The sequence below is a fragment of the Anser cygnoides genome, chromosome 24 (genome assembly GCF_040182565.1).
Source record: "Anser cygnoides isolate HZ-2024a breed goose chromosome 24, Taihu_goose_T2T_genome, whole genome shotgun sequence".
Taxonomy (NCBI): Eukaryota; Metazoa; Chordata; class Aves; order Anseriformes; family Anatidae; genus Anser; species Anser cygnoides.
Genome location: NC_089896.1, coordinates 2393857 through 2411161, shown reverse-complemented (window position 1 = coordinate 2411161; position 17305 = coordinate 2393857). Strand labels below are relative to the sequence as shown.

Here is a 17305-nt window from a genome sequence, read left to right as displayed (position 1 = left end):
CCACAGCCTCTGTGATCTGGGCAATCCGACTTTCTACAGCATCTAACCTAATATTCTTCTTTTTTTTTTTTTTTAATAAGTATCATCATCGACCAAGAGCAGAATAGACTGTATACGTCACGATTCTGTTCTGAAGCTTTAGAAGATCAGACCAATATCTTTTAAAGCAAAGGTACCTTGTGAACAGCAAAAATAGATTTGGGAAGGGGGGACAGGTCTACCTTTAGTGCTCCCCACCTTGAGGCAGACAGAATAGAGGAAGACTCTATCCCATGAGGAATTAACAGTATTAAAGCTGAGGCGAAGGACAGTGACACCTGCAGTCATTTGAAGGCGTGGAGTGGTCTTTGAGATTTTTCCTCTCTGGAAGCTGGAGCTCTGACCTACCCAGTGGTTGTTAACCTTGCCGTGTCAAGACTCTCAAAGGAAACTCAAGCGATTTCCCTCTTTCTTATTTTGCCCCCACTGCACTGCAGAGTATAATTCTCTGAGATAAGCACAAAAGTCCTGGTCCACTCTAAAACAAGATACTCACGATCACTCTTGGAAAGAGCTTTACCTCCTCCTCCAAATGCAAAGGCTGCTTTTCAGGGAGTTGTCCCGAGTCCTTTAAATTTCATTTTCCAAACGTTACTGCGGTAGGTAAAGCACCTCCTTACCAAGAGCACTGCCTGGGGCATTGCTCCCTCAGATCCAAAGCCCCTAGGTTTGATAAAAAAGCCCCAGCTCCATGAGGAAGATGTGACCCGCTGACTTCCCCAGCAGGACGCGTGTTCGGCACGAGGCAAATATGTCAGCAGTCACCGACCTACGGCTGTTCCTGCCTCCTGCGAGGCTGTCCCGCCCCAAGCAAATGTTCCCTGATTATTTTTAATGAAAAACAAGTCTGCACCAAAACTAAAATTATATTGTCAGCAGTTAATTATCACTTGTCAAACAGAGCACATGCTGCATTGTGGATTTCGTTCTCATGCAGTTTTGTGGAACTGCATTCCTTAGCGTTGGGTGAGCGAGCCTCTTTTTGTCAAGAGATGCATATTGTTTGAACTGCTCTCGCTGGATCCTGGTATTTAAATGAGCTTTTGATTTCCTGGAAGATGACAGGTTCAGTGTTTTTAAAGTGGCTCATTTGGAGATCAGACAGCACAATAGTGAATATATCCTAATGATCATTTACATTGTACTCTCACACTGATAGAACACTTTTTCTTCTAAGGTATTTCAAGAATTATTTGTACCTGTGGGTCTACTACTGGATATACCGAAGTATTACTTGGATGGCTCTAAGAAAAGTGCTTTTGGTATACCTGAGCTATCTTCCATTTCTTCCACTTACACAAAAAAAAATCATCTGAACATTTCAGCATGCTGGTTCTTTTGCAAATTCATTTTAAATCCTTCAAAATTGAACCAGCCTGGGAATTTGGATGTTCCTTTGGACACCTAGCATTTGCTAAATAGCCCTTCTCTACGCTCTGAAAAAAAAAAAAAGTGAATCTGCAAGGCTGCTGAGAGAACAATTTCTCTTCCCCAGGAGAGGGTGGCCTATTTACCCCGTCACCGGCTGAGCACCTCGGTGTCTCCTTGCTGATGGATTTGTCAGAATCTCTTAGGAAGGAACACCGATCATTATCTCAGCACAGGAGACGGTGCCGTTTATGAGACAGCAGCCGACATTAAGGCCATTTCCCCACCAGCGGAGCCAGAGCCTGTCCATTTTGCAGGTTAATCCAAATTTCTGCTAAAGCATCCACTCTGCAGTGGGCCAGAGGCCGTGACACTTCTGCAGAGCTCTCATCTGTGGAATTCATGGCCACGCACCCCCTGTAATCCCAACGTCCTTGATGCCTCTTACTGAGAGGGCAACTGGTGCCGTGAGCTTTGCAGCACCTGACGATGCCCTGCAGAGCCAGGCCACCACATGGCATCAGGCTGTGGCAGAAGAAACAAACAAAACGTTGCACTGCTATATTACAGACCATGAAAAGTGCCCTCATCCTGCCAGGATGTTCCCAATAGAAGACATTTCCTCTTTCTTTTTGGCAGCCTTTATTTCTTTCTGGTCCACAGTTTCCTTTGTCCGATTAGGGCTGTAAATGCAGTCGTTTAAATAAAGGATTCATGCAGCTTGCATCTGCTAAGTATCTTCCCATTAACCAGATGACACTCCTGCTTTGCATAAGGCAAGAACTCCTTTATCTGGCATGATTAAAGGAAGCAGCACTTTCAAGATGTACCTATAAATTCTTGCATTCATTTAAGTCACAAACAGCGTTAGCACAATGGACAGATTGTGTCTAAGGCTGGGAAAATAAAACTGCCACATGATATTGATTTAAGTGTCATCCAACCATCCACACAGTTCAAAAACCAGAGTATATCTGTGTTAGCACAGCCATCAATAAATACAAGAATTAAGGAGATGGTGTGAAGGAGAGGAGAAAGAACAGTTGACAACGTCAGAGACTTAAATCCATTATCTTTTGGCCTGGGGAAAGGAAAATAAGCATGCAGTCCAGTCTGCCTTGATTTATGAAGCAGCCCAAACCCATGCCTCTTTCACAGACTTGTTCGTTCCATCTTTATCTTCTCAAGCAGAAGATCGAGTGGCACACCAGCACACCGAGAGCGAGCCCAGCCGTGCACCTGGCGCCGGCAGGCAGGGGCTGCTCTGTGCCACATGCACTAACCCACAAACACACCGCTCGGCAGCCCGCTGCCAACAGCAGCGAGGCCACACAATCGGAGTTAATGCTCTGAAGAAACAGATTGTGAGGTTTTGCTTGGCCAAATGGAGGAATAAAGACGAAAAGGAGGGTGTAGCTCCCAGTGTTGGCAGCTCAGGCACCGTTTGGTGCTTTATTTAAGCCTGCACCACCCTCTAAGTGAAGAATTTCCTCCTAACATCTAAACTAAATCTCCCTCTTTTAATTTAAAACCATTCCCCCTTGTCCTATCACTATCTACCTGAGCAAAAAGTTGCTCTCCATCTTTTTTACAAGCCCCCTTTAAGTATTGAAAGGCTGCGGTGAGGTCAGACCCGGAGAACCCAGAGCTGGCCGTATGCTTGCACTACCAACTTACGAGAGCCTCGAGCAGCACCACGCACATCGTGGCTGTCCTCCAGCCTGGGAGCCCAGCTCTGGTGTCTGTTCACAGGCAGCTCATTTAGGATGCAATTCCTGTTTGAGAGAACTTTCCACCCAGACTGACGCTGTCCACATTTACACAAGGACAAAGTGGGAGGAAAGACACAAAAGAGAATTAAAAGCGCCGAGCTCCAGGCAGCATTCTCTTATTTCACAACTCCGTATCAATGCCACCACCTCTAATTTTCTGTATCAGGCTGTAAATTCCCTTAATGCAGAATGACATTCTAATAATTTTGATTAATTTCAAATATTGTTTCTTCAGGTGAATGCAAAAGGTTCTACAGGGTTGGTTTTTTATGTGTTTTTTTGTGTGTGGTTTTTTTTTTTTTTCCAGCTTTCCCTAGAATGATTTCAGGAAAATTCTCTCTCTACAGAAACATCCTTTACTTAACCAAAAAAGGAGGGGGGGGAGCATTACGGGATCAGCCGCAATAGTTATTACAGAGAGATAATGTGAGCGGAGCCATTTAGCCAATTTACTTTTTAACTAAGGGTTACACTGAACAGTTTCGTCGCGCAGCCCTGGGAGATGCTCGCTGCACCAGCCACACACCTCCCCACCTGCTCTCTCGCAGATGCTGGCACGGAGGTTTTTTCCAGTCTCTTGTTCCAGCTAAAGTAAGGCCCTCTAAGAACAGCCACTCGTTATGTCAAGTGAAAGGCTCTATTTGAAAAACAGCGGAGTGCTAGAATTAAAAATACTGCAATTGCTTTCTAGCCTCTGAGAAGTGAGCCGTGCCCTGGGCTGCAGTCCCAACGTTAGAGATGCTTTTCTCCGGACGTGGATGGAAATTTCACAAAATTGGCTTTGAGAAGATGCAAGAATAGTGGATTTCACCCCCAGGGAACTCAAGTTAGCAAAAAATGTGTGATGCTTTGCACTTCCACTACAGCTCTTCATCAAAGGATCTCAAAGCACTTTCCAAACGCTAACAGACTGAGCTCCACAGCTTTGTATCTTCTGGAAGTTTTCAATATACCAATTGCAGCCATTTTTTTTTTCATGAAGTGTTTAACACTGCTGTGATTCTGTTCCCCTGGGATGTCACTTTCATTCTGCTCCAACAAGGTCGAGGAAGGGTGAAACAGGCTCCTGCAGATTGCTCAAGGACCTTCCCAACACTCAGAAAGAAACTTTACAGTTTTGCATTGCCTCGAATGCAAACGGGATCGCAGGCGACGTAAAATCCACTGCCAAGGACAGGCCTGATACGACGTGCTGCTTCAAAGAGCTCAGAAAAGCTGCCCCAGGATGTGCTGGGGCTGCACACTCCGCTCTGAGAGCCTGGACCGCTCGTTTCCCACAGCAGGAGGAAGCACATCCAGAGAACCGGTGGTTTCCCTGAGCTCATGCGAACAGCCCTGGAGGTGAAAGCCGCGTGGTTTGTACCGTGGGGTCAAGACTCACCATTTTGAAGCAGGGAGCTGGGGAAGGGTGCTCATCCCACGGAACTGCAGCACCCCAACTATCTTTGGTTTTCCATCAGCCAGCCTGAGGTTTGACTTCAGTGGTTCTCTCCTCATCGTGCGGAAGGACCCCTAGAGCTCACCCGTTGAGCTGAATGCCTGATACTGTCCTTGCCTTATGATTCCGCATTAAGAGTAGTTTTTGTCTCATTTTACAAGTTTGGGAATAGCAACAGAGGACACGGAGTCCTAGAGAATCAGACCTCTGCGTATTCGGGTATAATCTCTTCCCCACATCTCTGCAAGATGTTTTTTTAATTGTAAACAAAATGCTCAGAAAGCAGAAAAATTCCACAGGACTGAACCAAGCCAGGGCACCAACCATCACCGATTTCGTTTTGGCTGCTGATAAACTCTGACCTCATTTCTCATCTTGAAAGTTGCAGTGATCCACCCTGGAAGCCAAATCTTCCACTGGTGTCGGACACCGAAATCAAAGGCACTCTGCTGATTTACACCAGCTGAAGTTGTGCATTGCAGGAACCCACAACAGACGTTCGGTAATTGCCCTGAGAAGTGAATCAAAGCGATGCCTTTTTTTTTTTTTCTTTTTGCTGACAAGTTTAAAATCACGCTTTTCATGTACGAAATGAAAGATTTGTATAATTGCTCATCCTTTGAACTCCAGTTTATTAAAACTGTGACATGCGCATTAAAATGGGATTATGTATAAAGGGAGGAGAAATACATGGTAAGTAATTGCCACATAATGCGGTGACTTGGGAAGAGAAAGCAGGAACGTTTGTCGGCAGTGCTGATGAACAGGCTAGGCACCGTTGGGATAAAGTTAATCTAAGGGGCAAAGAGGAGGAAAGAAGTGTAAGTTCTTTACTGTCTGATTCCCACAACCTCCCCTGGACAATGCTGTCTCTGCAAGAGAAGCCAGAGCCCAGGCCTGGCCCCCCGTTCCTGGGGACATTCAGTCCCGTAGGTCCATGGTTGTGAGACCACAACCACACCACAAGCTTCTGCACAGAGCTGAAAGCAGCAGGGAACCTAACAAATGTCAGTGTTGGTGACACAAATTGAGGGGCAGATGAAACCTGCCAAGGCAGCTTTCAGACTGATTCATACGGGGTAGCTTAACCCCGCTGCCACCTTTTACGCTCACCTCTATTTTTGGAAGAAAAGGCATTCAGGAAGAGGGAAAGGGGAATGCCTGCAAGCTGCCTCTGTCACTTGGACCACTTCAGAGAGAAGTTACATGAAACTCGATTATTTCTGGCTGCCACACCGCAGGCTCTGGAAGTAACCTTCATTGCCGAAAATCCCTGAAGCTCTGTGGGAGCGTAGCAGGGAAGGTTTACTCCCCGCGTGTGCTGTTCTGCATGCACTCCCCCATGCCTCCACCGCTGGCCTGCAGCCAGAGGCGGAGTATCAACTAGAAGGACTTTTGATCTGACCCAGTATTTTGATTTTTGACCATCTGAGGAGCTAAAAACCACTATAATTTACAGCTTCCAGCCGCCTTCCATGGCTGTGATAACGGCACTAGTTTATATCCATTACACCCATTTGGAATCCGGTTCCAGAATAGCGAGGAGCTGTATTTGTTCACGCCGTGACTTTGCTGGCCTACCACCAGGAACTTCTAAGTTGAAATTCCTATCAAAACCAATGGGGAAAAAAAAAAAAAACAGCTTTAAAGCAGTTGAGAGAGCACCTTCTGAGAGATGCAAATGTTGTTTATGTGCTAACGGAGTGGTGGAACATACAAATTATACTGGCTGTATCCTAAAGGCAGGACGGAATACAAAGAGGCTGAAGAGACTGACAAGTCACCCCCTCCTTCGACTCCTTCACCTCTAGGGAGATCCACAGCCTTTTTTTCTACCTGAATAGTAACTAGTGAAATCCAGCTGCTGAGCCACCACATGGAGCCCTGAAACAACCATTTGGCCTCCTAAAAACACAGGCAGACAGCCACACCGGGCACCGAGGGGTGAGTCCAGCGGAGGGCCACAAAGATGATACGGGGCCTGGAGCATCTTCCTTATGAGGAAAGGCTGAGAGACCTGGGTCTGTTCAGCCTGGAGAAAAGAAGACTGAGAGGGGATCTTATTAATGTTTACAAATACCTTAAGTGTGGGAGACAGAGGGATTATTAATGCCAGTTTTCTAGTCTCCCTTTAGAGGCAATGGAGAGCCTCTAAACTCTTCAAGAGGCCGCCTCTTGCTTCTCAGAGACCATACTTTGTTTTCCCCACTGCTTCCGCAATGCTCCCACGGCTCGCCGTGCCCAGCTGCTGAGGACACACAGGGCCGCTGCCGGTGGTGGCGTCAATAAATCTGTCTTTGTACCTTCATCACAGGCCCTCAGGCTTGGGTCCTTACACAGGAACCCAATCCCACGTCACCCAGCCGCGCAGCTGCTTGCACACGAGCTGATTAGAAGGAAAAAGACAAAAGGAAAACTCGGTGCAAGGAAAAAAAGAAAACTGACAGGGTTATTTGAGATTTGTCTTCTCTCCTGAAGTGACTGTCAGTGTTAAGAACACTTTGACAATGGCTGCGAAGTATCAGATGGGGGCAGGGGTGGCTGCTGCTCAGGATAGAGTCACTCAAATAGATTCAGGCCATTTCTCCTGTCATCCTAATTATTGCCATAATAGAATGGGATGCAGGAAGAAAAAGGGGGAAAAAAAGCCTAAACTGACAAGCCCTTTCTTTCCGTTCTAAGCCCCTCAAAATCCTAGCTCTCTGGATTTACATGTTTTATTAACAGGATGTCCCACAAAAAGGAACAAAAGTATTAACCAGCCGGGATAAATCCTTGCTCTGAGCTGGCTGTGATGAGGCCCCTGCGTTCCCTGTGTGCCCCCCCCGAGAGGTGACCCCACGTACTCCCGCAGGAGCCGGGGACACAAAACCCCCTGCGAGAGGCAGGTCAGCTTGCAGCCGCTCACCACGGGCACTGCTGCCGTGGCCACCCAGACATCTGTGGGTCTCCTCATCTGCCGTAAGGACTGAAAGAGGCAGCGAGAAGCTGGACGGCTGCCCTGGGATGTCTCTGCCCAGACAGGGTGAAGTGTTAAGGACAGCGAGCGGGGGTGCTGATGCAGACTGCAGGCTCTGTATCCCCACTTTTCCCAGCCACAGACACTGGCATGGAACGAAATCCCTGCTGGATTTAATCCCAAGCGAGTTGTTGCTGTTCCCACGGGAAGGAGAGGGTGAAAGGTGGACGTCAGATGTCCACAAGCAAGGCCGGCCTGTGAGCATGGGGCACTGCCATGCCCTGCCAGCACGCCTTGTGCAGCAGGGCCACAGTCCCACGTGGGCCCTCGAGGCCTTATCTCAACATACATAACAAAGACTGGGTTGCAACGGAAGTGTAAAATAGTCACGAAAGCATGATTATCCCAGAGAAAGGAAGGGAGACTCAATGAAATGCAGTTTCACAGGCCATGAAATTGTCCTTTCCGATTCCTTTGAATACAGTAACCCGATCATGCAAGGTACACAGCAATATCGCAAAGGCCCGAAGGTACAAAGTTAAAGCTTTCCTAAGCGGAGGCAGAATAAACAAGACTGCTTTAAGAGGGGGGGGTGTTTGTCTGTCTGTCTGTGTAAAGGCAAGAGGTAGTACAAACAGTTCCCAGAACAATAATCCTCCCAAGAGTCAAAAAACATTTTGCACAAAGATGAAAGACGTCTGAGAGGTACAGAGTTCAAACACGGCAGCAGATGGCAAATTAATTGAATTGGGCTCCTTCCTAAAAGGAATGTGTATCCACGTCCACGTGTGTGTGTACTCTGTGGGCGTCTCGGTGCCCCCCTGCCTGTGCTACAACTCTTGCTGGGCACATTGTCCTGCCAGCAGAGCCCAGCCAAAGCCACTTGGTCCCGTGGAAGCACGCCTATTCGATACACGGGCTTTACTTTTCTTCGAGCAAAAGGTGGGATGGAGAGGGCACAGGGCTGTTATCTAGCTGCCCTGCCTCATGACGTGCCACTTGAGAGGGCCTACAGCCTCGTTACGTACATATAAATACATACATACACCCCGAGTTGCAGTAAACAAGCAGGTGGCCCTTGTTGTACATCTGCGTGCCGCAGTACCCCTAAGGAAACTGGTGACAAACCTCAGAACTGAACCCTCGGCTCACCTCAAACTGGCCTCCACCACAGGGCAAGCTGTACCTGTAGGGCCAGACTGCCACGCAGTAACACGGCGCACAGAAATCCTGAGAAGCAAAGAGCAGTGTTTGCCAAAGAACCATTTTATGTAGCCTTCCCGCTATCAGAGCCTCAGCTGAATTTGTGTTTAGCTTTTAATTTGCATCCTGACTTTACTACTCACTTTGCTCCATGTGTATATTGGCAAAGCTCCTACAATGCAGTTATTAAACTCTGATACATGTAGGTGTATAATTGCAGAGAGGATTTTTTTAATAATGTATTTTGATCCGTCTACAAATATAGAACATAATTATCTGCAATTATCGCATGCTTATTTAAATAAGTGTATATTGTTCCCCTGCCCGCTGCAGAACATGAGCTTCCTATTCACGGCACAGCTACAGTGACGCTAGGTTCACAACTGGGCTCTCCACACCACCCAGTACAGAAGGACGTTTCTGCACCGCGTGAGCGGCAAAGTGAACGCGCATGCATGCATTAAATCTAGAGGGGGGACATTTTCAAGCCATTGCGTTAATGTGAAGATGAACAAAATAAAACCAAACTTGCAGATTGTCAAGGACAGAGCTCTTGTCAGGTCCTGTATGAGAAGGGATGCTTAGGTAAGAGACCAAAACATAAGCACGTAAATAGATTGCAAAATACAATACGGCTTAATTTTCAGTTAGGTTGCCAAACTCGCTGGGTAACCCAGAGAACTACACAGATTATCAATTATGGATAACAAAAATATCTGGTTGGTATTTTTCCCCTGGTCAGATCTACTACAGATCAATTTCCACTCTCAAATTCCTTCTGTTTAACTTCACTCTGTTTGCCCTCCCATTCTGCCTAGATGATGAGTTTCCAGAAAGCAGGGTGCTTTTCTCACTGTGAGTAGTCTGAAGACAACAGATATCCAGTCCTAGACGTTATCTTTCAGCCACTAGGGATGTGGAGGCAGAAGGGACAGTAGCATCAGCTTAACAACAAGAGCCACTGATGAATTTCCAGCTGATGGTAACACAGATGATCTCCGGGGCTGATGAAGGCTGACCCGCTGTATTGTCCTAGTGTAAATGTCTGTCTGGCATACTGGAGCCTGGCTTAAGCATAGGAGGGGTAAATTTATGCTCACACCTGCCAGTGCTCTGGGTTTCCTTGGATCCATTCACCCTCCTGAACTCCATTACCTGTCCAGCCCCGTTTACATCTGTGATTATTGTTCCCCCGGTGTACACAGAGGGGAGGAAGCTCTGTCCCAGCTCCGACCAGGTCACGGTATGAGACTGAAGTCTGACAATCACTTTAAGCTCATTTCATTCTGCACCAAAAGCAAAAACTTTTTTCTTTCTTTTCTTGTTCCTCAGCTGGCCTGCTCCCTGCTTGGCAGCCCTGGAGTGCTGGTCCTTCGTTAGCTCTACACAGAGGGAAAGCTGGGAACCCCAGGGAACAGCACGCAAGACCCACCACTTCGGGGCAATTCGGATCGGCTCAGCTCACTTGCTAAATCCCAACCTCAGCAGCTGAGCACTGATTCAATGGGACCTCCTCTAGGAGAGACTAGAATTTGGTCTCTGCTGCGTGAAACACCACCAGGACATTGTCTTGCAGCTGCTTAATTACAGAGGAAAAAATCTACTTCTGCTGGCACCCAAATCCTCCCACCAGTACGTACTGGCCACCTGTCACCCAACATCACGCAGAAGGCTGGGGACATCCCAGCCCTGCCACTTCCCAAAATCCCTGGTTCAGAGCACCTCTGTCGGACGGCTTCGGTGCTGCCATCCTCCTCTGGCAACTCCAGCCACAGCTCACAGTTTCCCAGTATGAAGTTTATCCTTCGTTACAGTACTGATTGATCAAAGATATAAAACCAAAGCCTTTGATTGTTTCATTGTCTCACTAAAGAGCCCTCTGTTGTTATCGTCTCAGAATGAACAGAGCTCATAAAACAACTGACATACATGCGCAATGTGTTTGCTGTGCCATGTTTTACTTTACTCTTCAGGAGTTGATGTCATTTATCAATCATATTCCACCAAGCAGAAGAACGTGCCTGTACAAACTGTCTTACGTAAAAGCGGCATCTTCACAAGCAAAAAAAGCATGGGGAAGGGAAAGCAGAAGGAGAACACACTAAAATATGTTCTAAACCTTTTAAAATCTATTCCTGAGTAGCTTCACAATGTGGCATCATTTCCACATTTATCCAACAAACACGTGAACTGCTCCCTTCACTGTGGATTCTAACTCCCATCGGGATGAAATATTGACAGTCTGGTGCATTTGAATAGCAGCCCTATCCAGAGCTGGATGTGAAGGTGATTATTTGAAATACAACTGACCGTGACATCCGTATGACAACCAGGTGTAAGCACTGAATGACTGGAGGCGGACTCTGTAGGAGGCCCATCACCGCATTTGCATTTGGTAGGGAAAGAAAGATCATTTCGTCCTTGCAACAATTTACTGTTTCTTTGTTATCTTTCTGAATGTCGCCTCCATCAAATAATGCATATTCTGTCCATCATTCTTATATACGTATACATTTCACATTTCATTCTTGTTGCTGCTGTTATTTGAGAGACTTTCTTCTTCTTCAACCCTTCTGCCCTAAACATGGAATATAAAAAAAAAGCTTTGTAATTTTCCACGTTTTTTTTGTATAAATTGTTCTAAGAAGCAAAATCGTCGTTATTATGTCTGAATTTTCTTGGTGTTTTTTTTTTCTTTTTTCTTCTTTTTTTAAGAAAAGATCTCTAACAATAGCAGTGAGGAGGGAGAGGGGTTGAAATTACTTTTCTCTGTGAAGTGGCTTTGGAATTTTAACATGATGATGTTCTAGGAGAAAAGCTTAAAGGATCAGATCAAATGAATTTTGCCATCAGAATAAGAGATCTGTCTTCAGGTGGGGAAAAAGTATTTTAATTTGACAGAGGGCTTCAAGGGACTTTGACAGAATTCATTTTGCCAGCAGATATGATCTATGTATTAGACAAAAACACATTTCGTCATGAGAACACTGTTAGCTATTTGACATAACGTATTTTGGACACAGCTGGGAATTGGTGGAAGCGACAGTCATTTTCTTGTCAATGAAGCACTGAATTATTGTTTCCGCTTAGAAAGACCCCGGTCTCCTGCTCAGACATGGGAAACAGTAACAGCGCAGCCCTTTTCGACAGGGATGAACATTACAAGCCCCCAGACCTTTCTGCCCCCCTTGGCTCTGTACACCACCGCCGCCACTGCACTGCAGGCGTCTGCCGGGGGGGTCTGGGGAGATGCATGCAGAGAAGGCTAAGACCTGCCTCAGCCCCTTCCTTAAAATGAAGGACACCCATAAATGCCACTTCTTCCCCGGGGAAGGCGGACACATCACTTCACTCTTGTGCCAGACACGGCACAGACGTGGACAGCAGGGAGTGGGGCTGCTCCCTCCCAAGCAACTTCAGGATTTTATCTCGGGATCATTTCACGCCCAGTACGAAGCCAGCCCTGGAGGACAGAGATGCAGATGGAGGGCTGCCCGCCTCTGGGCCCCCTGGGGGTACGGCACCTCACGGCTCCCCTGGCCTCTCTCAGTGCCTCCAGGCATCACTGGAAATCAGTGGCAAAATTTCAGCGGGGGGGAAAGAGCCCTTGTGTTCGGGACGGCCTCCTGCCTCCCGCTCGGTGCAGGTACCGCACGAGCAAGGGCTTGAACCGCGTCGGGCTGGGGTGGGAACTGAGTTCACCAGTTACTGAGTGATCACCTCCGGCGATTGAAGCACGCGCTGGAACCAGCTGCCAAAGTGCAAATGACAAAGCAGCTCCGTTTCGGCCTCGGGTTTTCTGCGTGGAACAGCCTGGGCAGCTCGTGTTGGGTAAGGGATTGGCCCTCGGCAGCCCAGGAGGAAGGAGGTGCCTGCTCCCAAGGAGCTCTCTGCTCCCTGCTGTATGTGGAAACTTCCACTCGCTCAGCCAAATCAGTTCCAGACAGGTTTCTGCCTGGTCTCCATTTCTGCATTACAGCTACCTCCCGCTAAAATACGTGCTGAATTGTTAGGGAGGAGATGGGGGGGTCAGCACTCCTGTGCTTTCAACAAATGTTGGCTATTACAGGAACCTGAGATGAAAATTCCGCTTTCAGCTGTATCCATCCCTCAGTATAGCCCTCGCTATACCTCCCTGCGCACTTGGCTGATGTTTTCTTTGTTATTTTTCTCCGGTTTCTTTTTTTTTTCTGTCTCTCATTTTTGTTTTCTTCTCTTTTCTCTCTCTTTTTGTGCTTTAAAGAGCTCATCGAGTTCATCCTGTGCTTCTGCTTCGATTTCATTTGGAGAGGGAATGATAGAAGCGCAGGTTCATTTGCTGAATCTTTTTAATAAACTTCTCTTTGGTTAGAGGAATGCGAGTGATAAATCACAGCCTCCATTGTTGTGGGTTCTGACAGTACTGTGGAAATATTTTTAAACAAAGGAACCAAAAAATTACATATTTATCTAATGAATAAATCACCCTTTGTGTATAAACAGACTAGGCAGGTCTTCACCATGGCAATGTGTGAATATTTACAGCATCTGGGCCACCGAATAGCAATCTAATCAGTGAATCCTTATGTACAGGCTCCCCAAAGCAGGAATTTCAAAATAGAGAATATCTCAAATGAAAATTCAATGGCATTGCTGCAACTTCATGATCCTTCATGCATTTGAACAAGGCTGGTTTTTGACAAAGCAAGATCTCCGGCATGTTCAAACTTCCAAGCTGAGCTGTTTGAGGATGCGACCCTGAGCACTACTAGAGTTTTGTGAAAAGCCCCTGGCAGCGAATCAGTGGCAGAACTGAAGGACACCTCACAAATAAAGTAACCCAGAAATGGGAAATCAATGGCTGCGAACCCTGAGGACATCAGGGGTGGTGGGACATTCTTCTATGACCAGGAGCAGAGGCGGCCTCCAACAATCTCCAGGTAAGCAAAGCTCTCCTGCAGGGAACAAAGATCTGCCGCCAGTGCTGATCCCATACAGCTCCAAAATGTCCACGGGCACCAAGGTGAGGATGTAGCAACGAAGAAATGCAGATGGACTCCAGCGGGGGTATCTAGCCCAGGGCTGGAGGAACATCTGAAGTGGAAGAACTGGTGGAAATTTGACATGCTGGAAGCTGAAGTGTGCTTCTGAGAGTTGCTGAACGCTTTCGTCTCCTTGTCAGGCTGGGTTTTCACATGCAGTAAAATCAGAATTGTTCCATCCCACAGGGCAATGCAGATTTACTTCAGCTCAATCCCGCCTGTAAGCAACGTGTTCATCTTGGAGGAAGAGGAATTCAACATCATTGACAAACTGGGCCTTGGAGAAGCGAAGGCAAAAGTCAAGAGGAGCTCCATTGACTGGTGTGGTTTCAACTGCTTAATAAAGAGGGCTGCCGTTGGAGACAGAAAAACTAATGCAAATTTAATTTCCTCGCTTGTCAGTAGTGAAGCAAGAAGAGAAAAGAGGTTGGCAAGGACTGAAGGAGGCTTAGGAGCGAAGGGTGAAGCACCAGCCCCCTCGTCTTCAGAAGATTAGCTTGGCAGTTGGGCATCTGTTCAGCCTCGATGAAAGGGAGAGCTTGGGATCAATGTGTGTCCCATTATGCTGCCGAATTTCAATGCAGAAAATGCGTGAAATATGAAGTGAAAGTTCAAGCAACTGAGCGAGCCTTTTGAATGTATGTTGGGCAATAATTAGCTAATTAACAGTCTTTTGCTTGGCTCCAGTGGAATTTGTAATCAATTTCATATGGAATGTGCCGAAATGAACCCGTAATGGGATTCTAAACACCCACCATCACTTGTTAGCCACAGAAGAGTGTGCCTGTGAAAGTCAATGTGCTTTCAGCAGCAAGGATCAGATTTTCAAGCAGCATAAATTGGCAAGGCTCTATTTACACCACCCAGCCACCTGTAACTCACTGGAGGTGCAAGGAGGGAGGAGAGGGGCTCTTCAGGTGGCTTGCAGCACTGCTGCATCCAGGCCAGAAGAATGTCTCCCCTGAGACCGGCAAACTCCAGCAGCCCAGGCACATTTGGTGAGGAAGGACTGGCCCAGCCTTGCTGCAGGTGAGAGCCAGCGGCCAGGAGTTCGAGGTGAGGGTACCGTCCACTTTAGCCCTGAGCTGGACACCTCTGCTTGGACCCTGCAGGCAGCAGTGGAAAGCCAAGAGCCTACAGAGTTAGTTAATGCAGGGCGGAGGGGATGCGACTCTTCCCAGCTACGTTAAGTAGCTCTTCGTTCACTCGAGATTCATTCTGGGAGGGCCGTATTTGCCTTGATGGAGGATTTGCTGCAATAGCAGGTGTGATATACAGCGAAGAGGACATTTAAGGTTTTTCTTTGCTAACGTTTTTAGAATATGTTTTTTCTACCCCACCTCTCACACTGCTCTTTGTTTCCCTGACTTACAGCAATGTTTAGGGGACAGCAGTGCAAACAGTCACTGCAGCGATCTGGTTGAAATTCACACTGAAATTTCTGACGGAAGACAAACATTTCTTTATTTTTTTAGCATAGACTGTTTCAGCAACCTGGCTCATAGGCGATCCTCTAACTAATCCCACTGGCACAAGGGAGCGATGCTGAGGTCTGGGACTGACAAGCCTTACCCAGGAATCCGAGTCCTCCAAGGTGTTCTGCTGCTGATGGAACTGTCAGTGCACGGCATCCTGCGCTGACGCCTATCGATGTGTTTACCTCCGTGCAGTAAGTTGATTATACGTACCGATTAGCGTTTCCTTATAAATCGAAAAGACATAAATCAGAATAGAACGCCACACTGTAACATTAATGAATAGCAAATTGATCTATCTGTCTTTGCACCTCACGTTCATCATTGCCGTGGCACCTAAGCACCAATGGCAAAGTCATTGGTTATTTCTGTTGCTTCCCATCAGTCCCTGGCTTTGTAAGCAATGCCTTTGGGGATGTTGCTACTGCTGCAGCCATCTGATTAATTAAAAAGAAAAAACAAAAGACAGTAACTTAATTCAGAGGCACGACAGCTTTAGCAAGAGTCTTATTATTTGTCTATTTTTTTAATTTAGTTCTTAGAGCAACCCTTCATTTTCATATTAATGTGGCAGGATAACTTTCCTGTGCCAGCATGCCACTGGGACCACCGTAATTAATGTATCTAATGTGAAAGTTTAAGGTTCATTAGGTTCGGAATTTAGGCGGGCTTTTAATCAAGCATGTTCTAGCAAATCATTAAAAGCTAAACACAATTTGTAAAATACCACAGTGCTGCTTAGCTGTAAGTTTGCTTGGGGCAGAGTAGGTGGGCCTGAGAAACACTTTGCACCTCTGAGACCTCCTGTCAAATCAACCAGGACAGCGGCAGACAACACAAACTGATCTCCTTCGGCAGGGAATAGCAGGAGCTGGGACAGGGTCGATTTTCCTAATAATAGTGGCAATTAAGAGGACAGCTGAGTTAAAGTCAATCGTGGTAATGATGATATTCTCTCCCTGCCATTGACATGTCACTCGTCTGAGGAGAAGCAGGTCCTACGCAGAGTCAGGCCATCACATGCTGTTAATTATTGTACAGCAGCGCATCTGAGACCCATGTCAGCTCCGGTCCATGCTGTGAGAGGTGCCGGGCATTCACAAACATCCTTGCATCAAGGAGTTTCCGATCTAAACAGGCCAAAGAGGCTGAGGAAGGATTGCTGTCCTCACCTACACACTGGGAACAAAGCACACAGCAGCTTCCAGGAGTGGGCAGGGACAGCATGACGCCCTCAGCAAGATTAGGATGTTATTAGGCCAAAGATTTTGGATTGTTTTGCAAGTAGAAATGACTGAAATCCACACAATTGATTTAGGAACAGATGTTCTAGTTGAGTTTGGTCCTGAAGTGACACCTCTGAAGGAAGGCTATTATAGGAAACAAACACACAGCTCCCAAAATACCCTACGCCAGGACAGTAATAATACCAAAGACCCAAACTGGGGTCTGCGACTGCGAGGAGCCCTCTCTTCCTGAAAAATTCAGAGGCATGCATGAAACCTTTAGTAGAGTACTGATAACGCCGGTAAAAAAGATTTCCATAAACCTCCCAATTCCAATTATCTCTTCCTTTTGTTCTCTACATTGTTTTATTTAAGCTTCCTTTTAAGCTTATAACGTTGTCTTCTTTTTCTCTTGTCCTTCTTTTGCTTTTCTCTTTCCTTTAAATAAAAAAGCACTTGGCAAGCAGGATTTCCCAAGCTTCAGTGGTTTCAATTGCATTCCAAGTAATAATCTTAAGAACACAACGTGACTGAGACAGCTCAGCTGGGCAATAGCAAGAACAAAAGAAATGTTAGAAAGTGAGTGTCAATCAATTGCAAGCTTCATTAATTAACTTGGGGTTACCTATTCCTATTCATTCTCTGAGTGATCCTGGAGGCTCTAGCCCTCTCTTCACAACCTTTTTACTGGGATCTAAAGTGAATGGAAAGAGGGGGGCTATCCTGGCTGTGGGGAGGGCGCCAGGAGCAGAAGAGGTAGAGAAGGTTAATTAAGGTCCTCTAAATGCTAAAGGTCAGAGGAAG

General features: G+C 46.6%; 1 long non-coding RNA gene across 1 annotated transcript in view; it reads right to left on the bottom strand.

Annotated features, from left to right (window-relative positions):
• Positions 1-15141: 15141 nt before the first annotated feature.
• Positions 15142-17305, bottom strand: part of LOC106045159 (uncharacterized) — a 32795-nt gene continuing 30631 nt past the window's right edge. Inside the window, exon 3 of the long non-coding RNA XR_001212639.3 lies at positions 15142-15501. This is a non-coding gene — a long non-coding RNA (uncharacterized lncRNA). The remainder of the gene's footprint in view (positions 15502-17305) is intronic.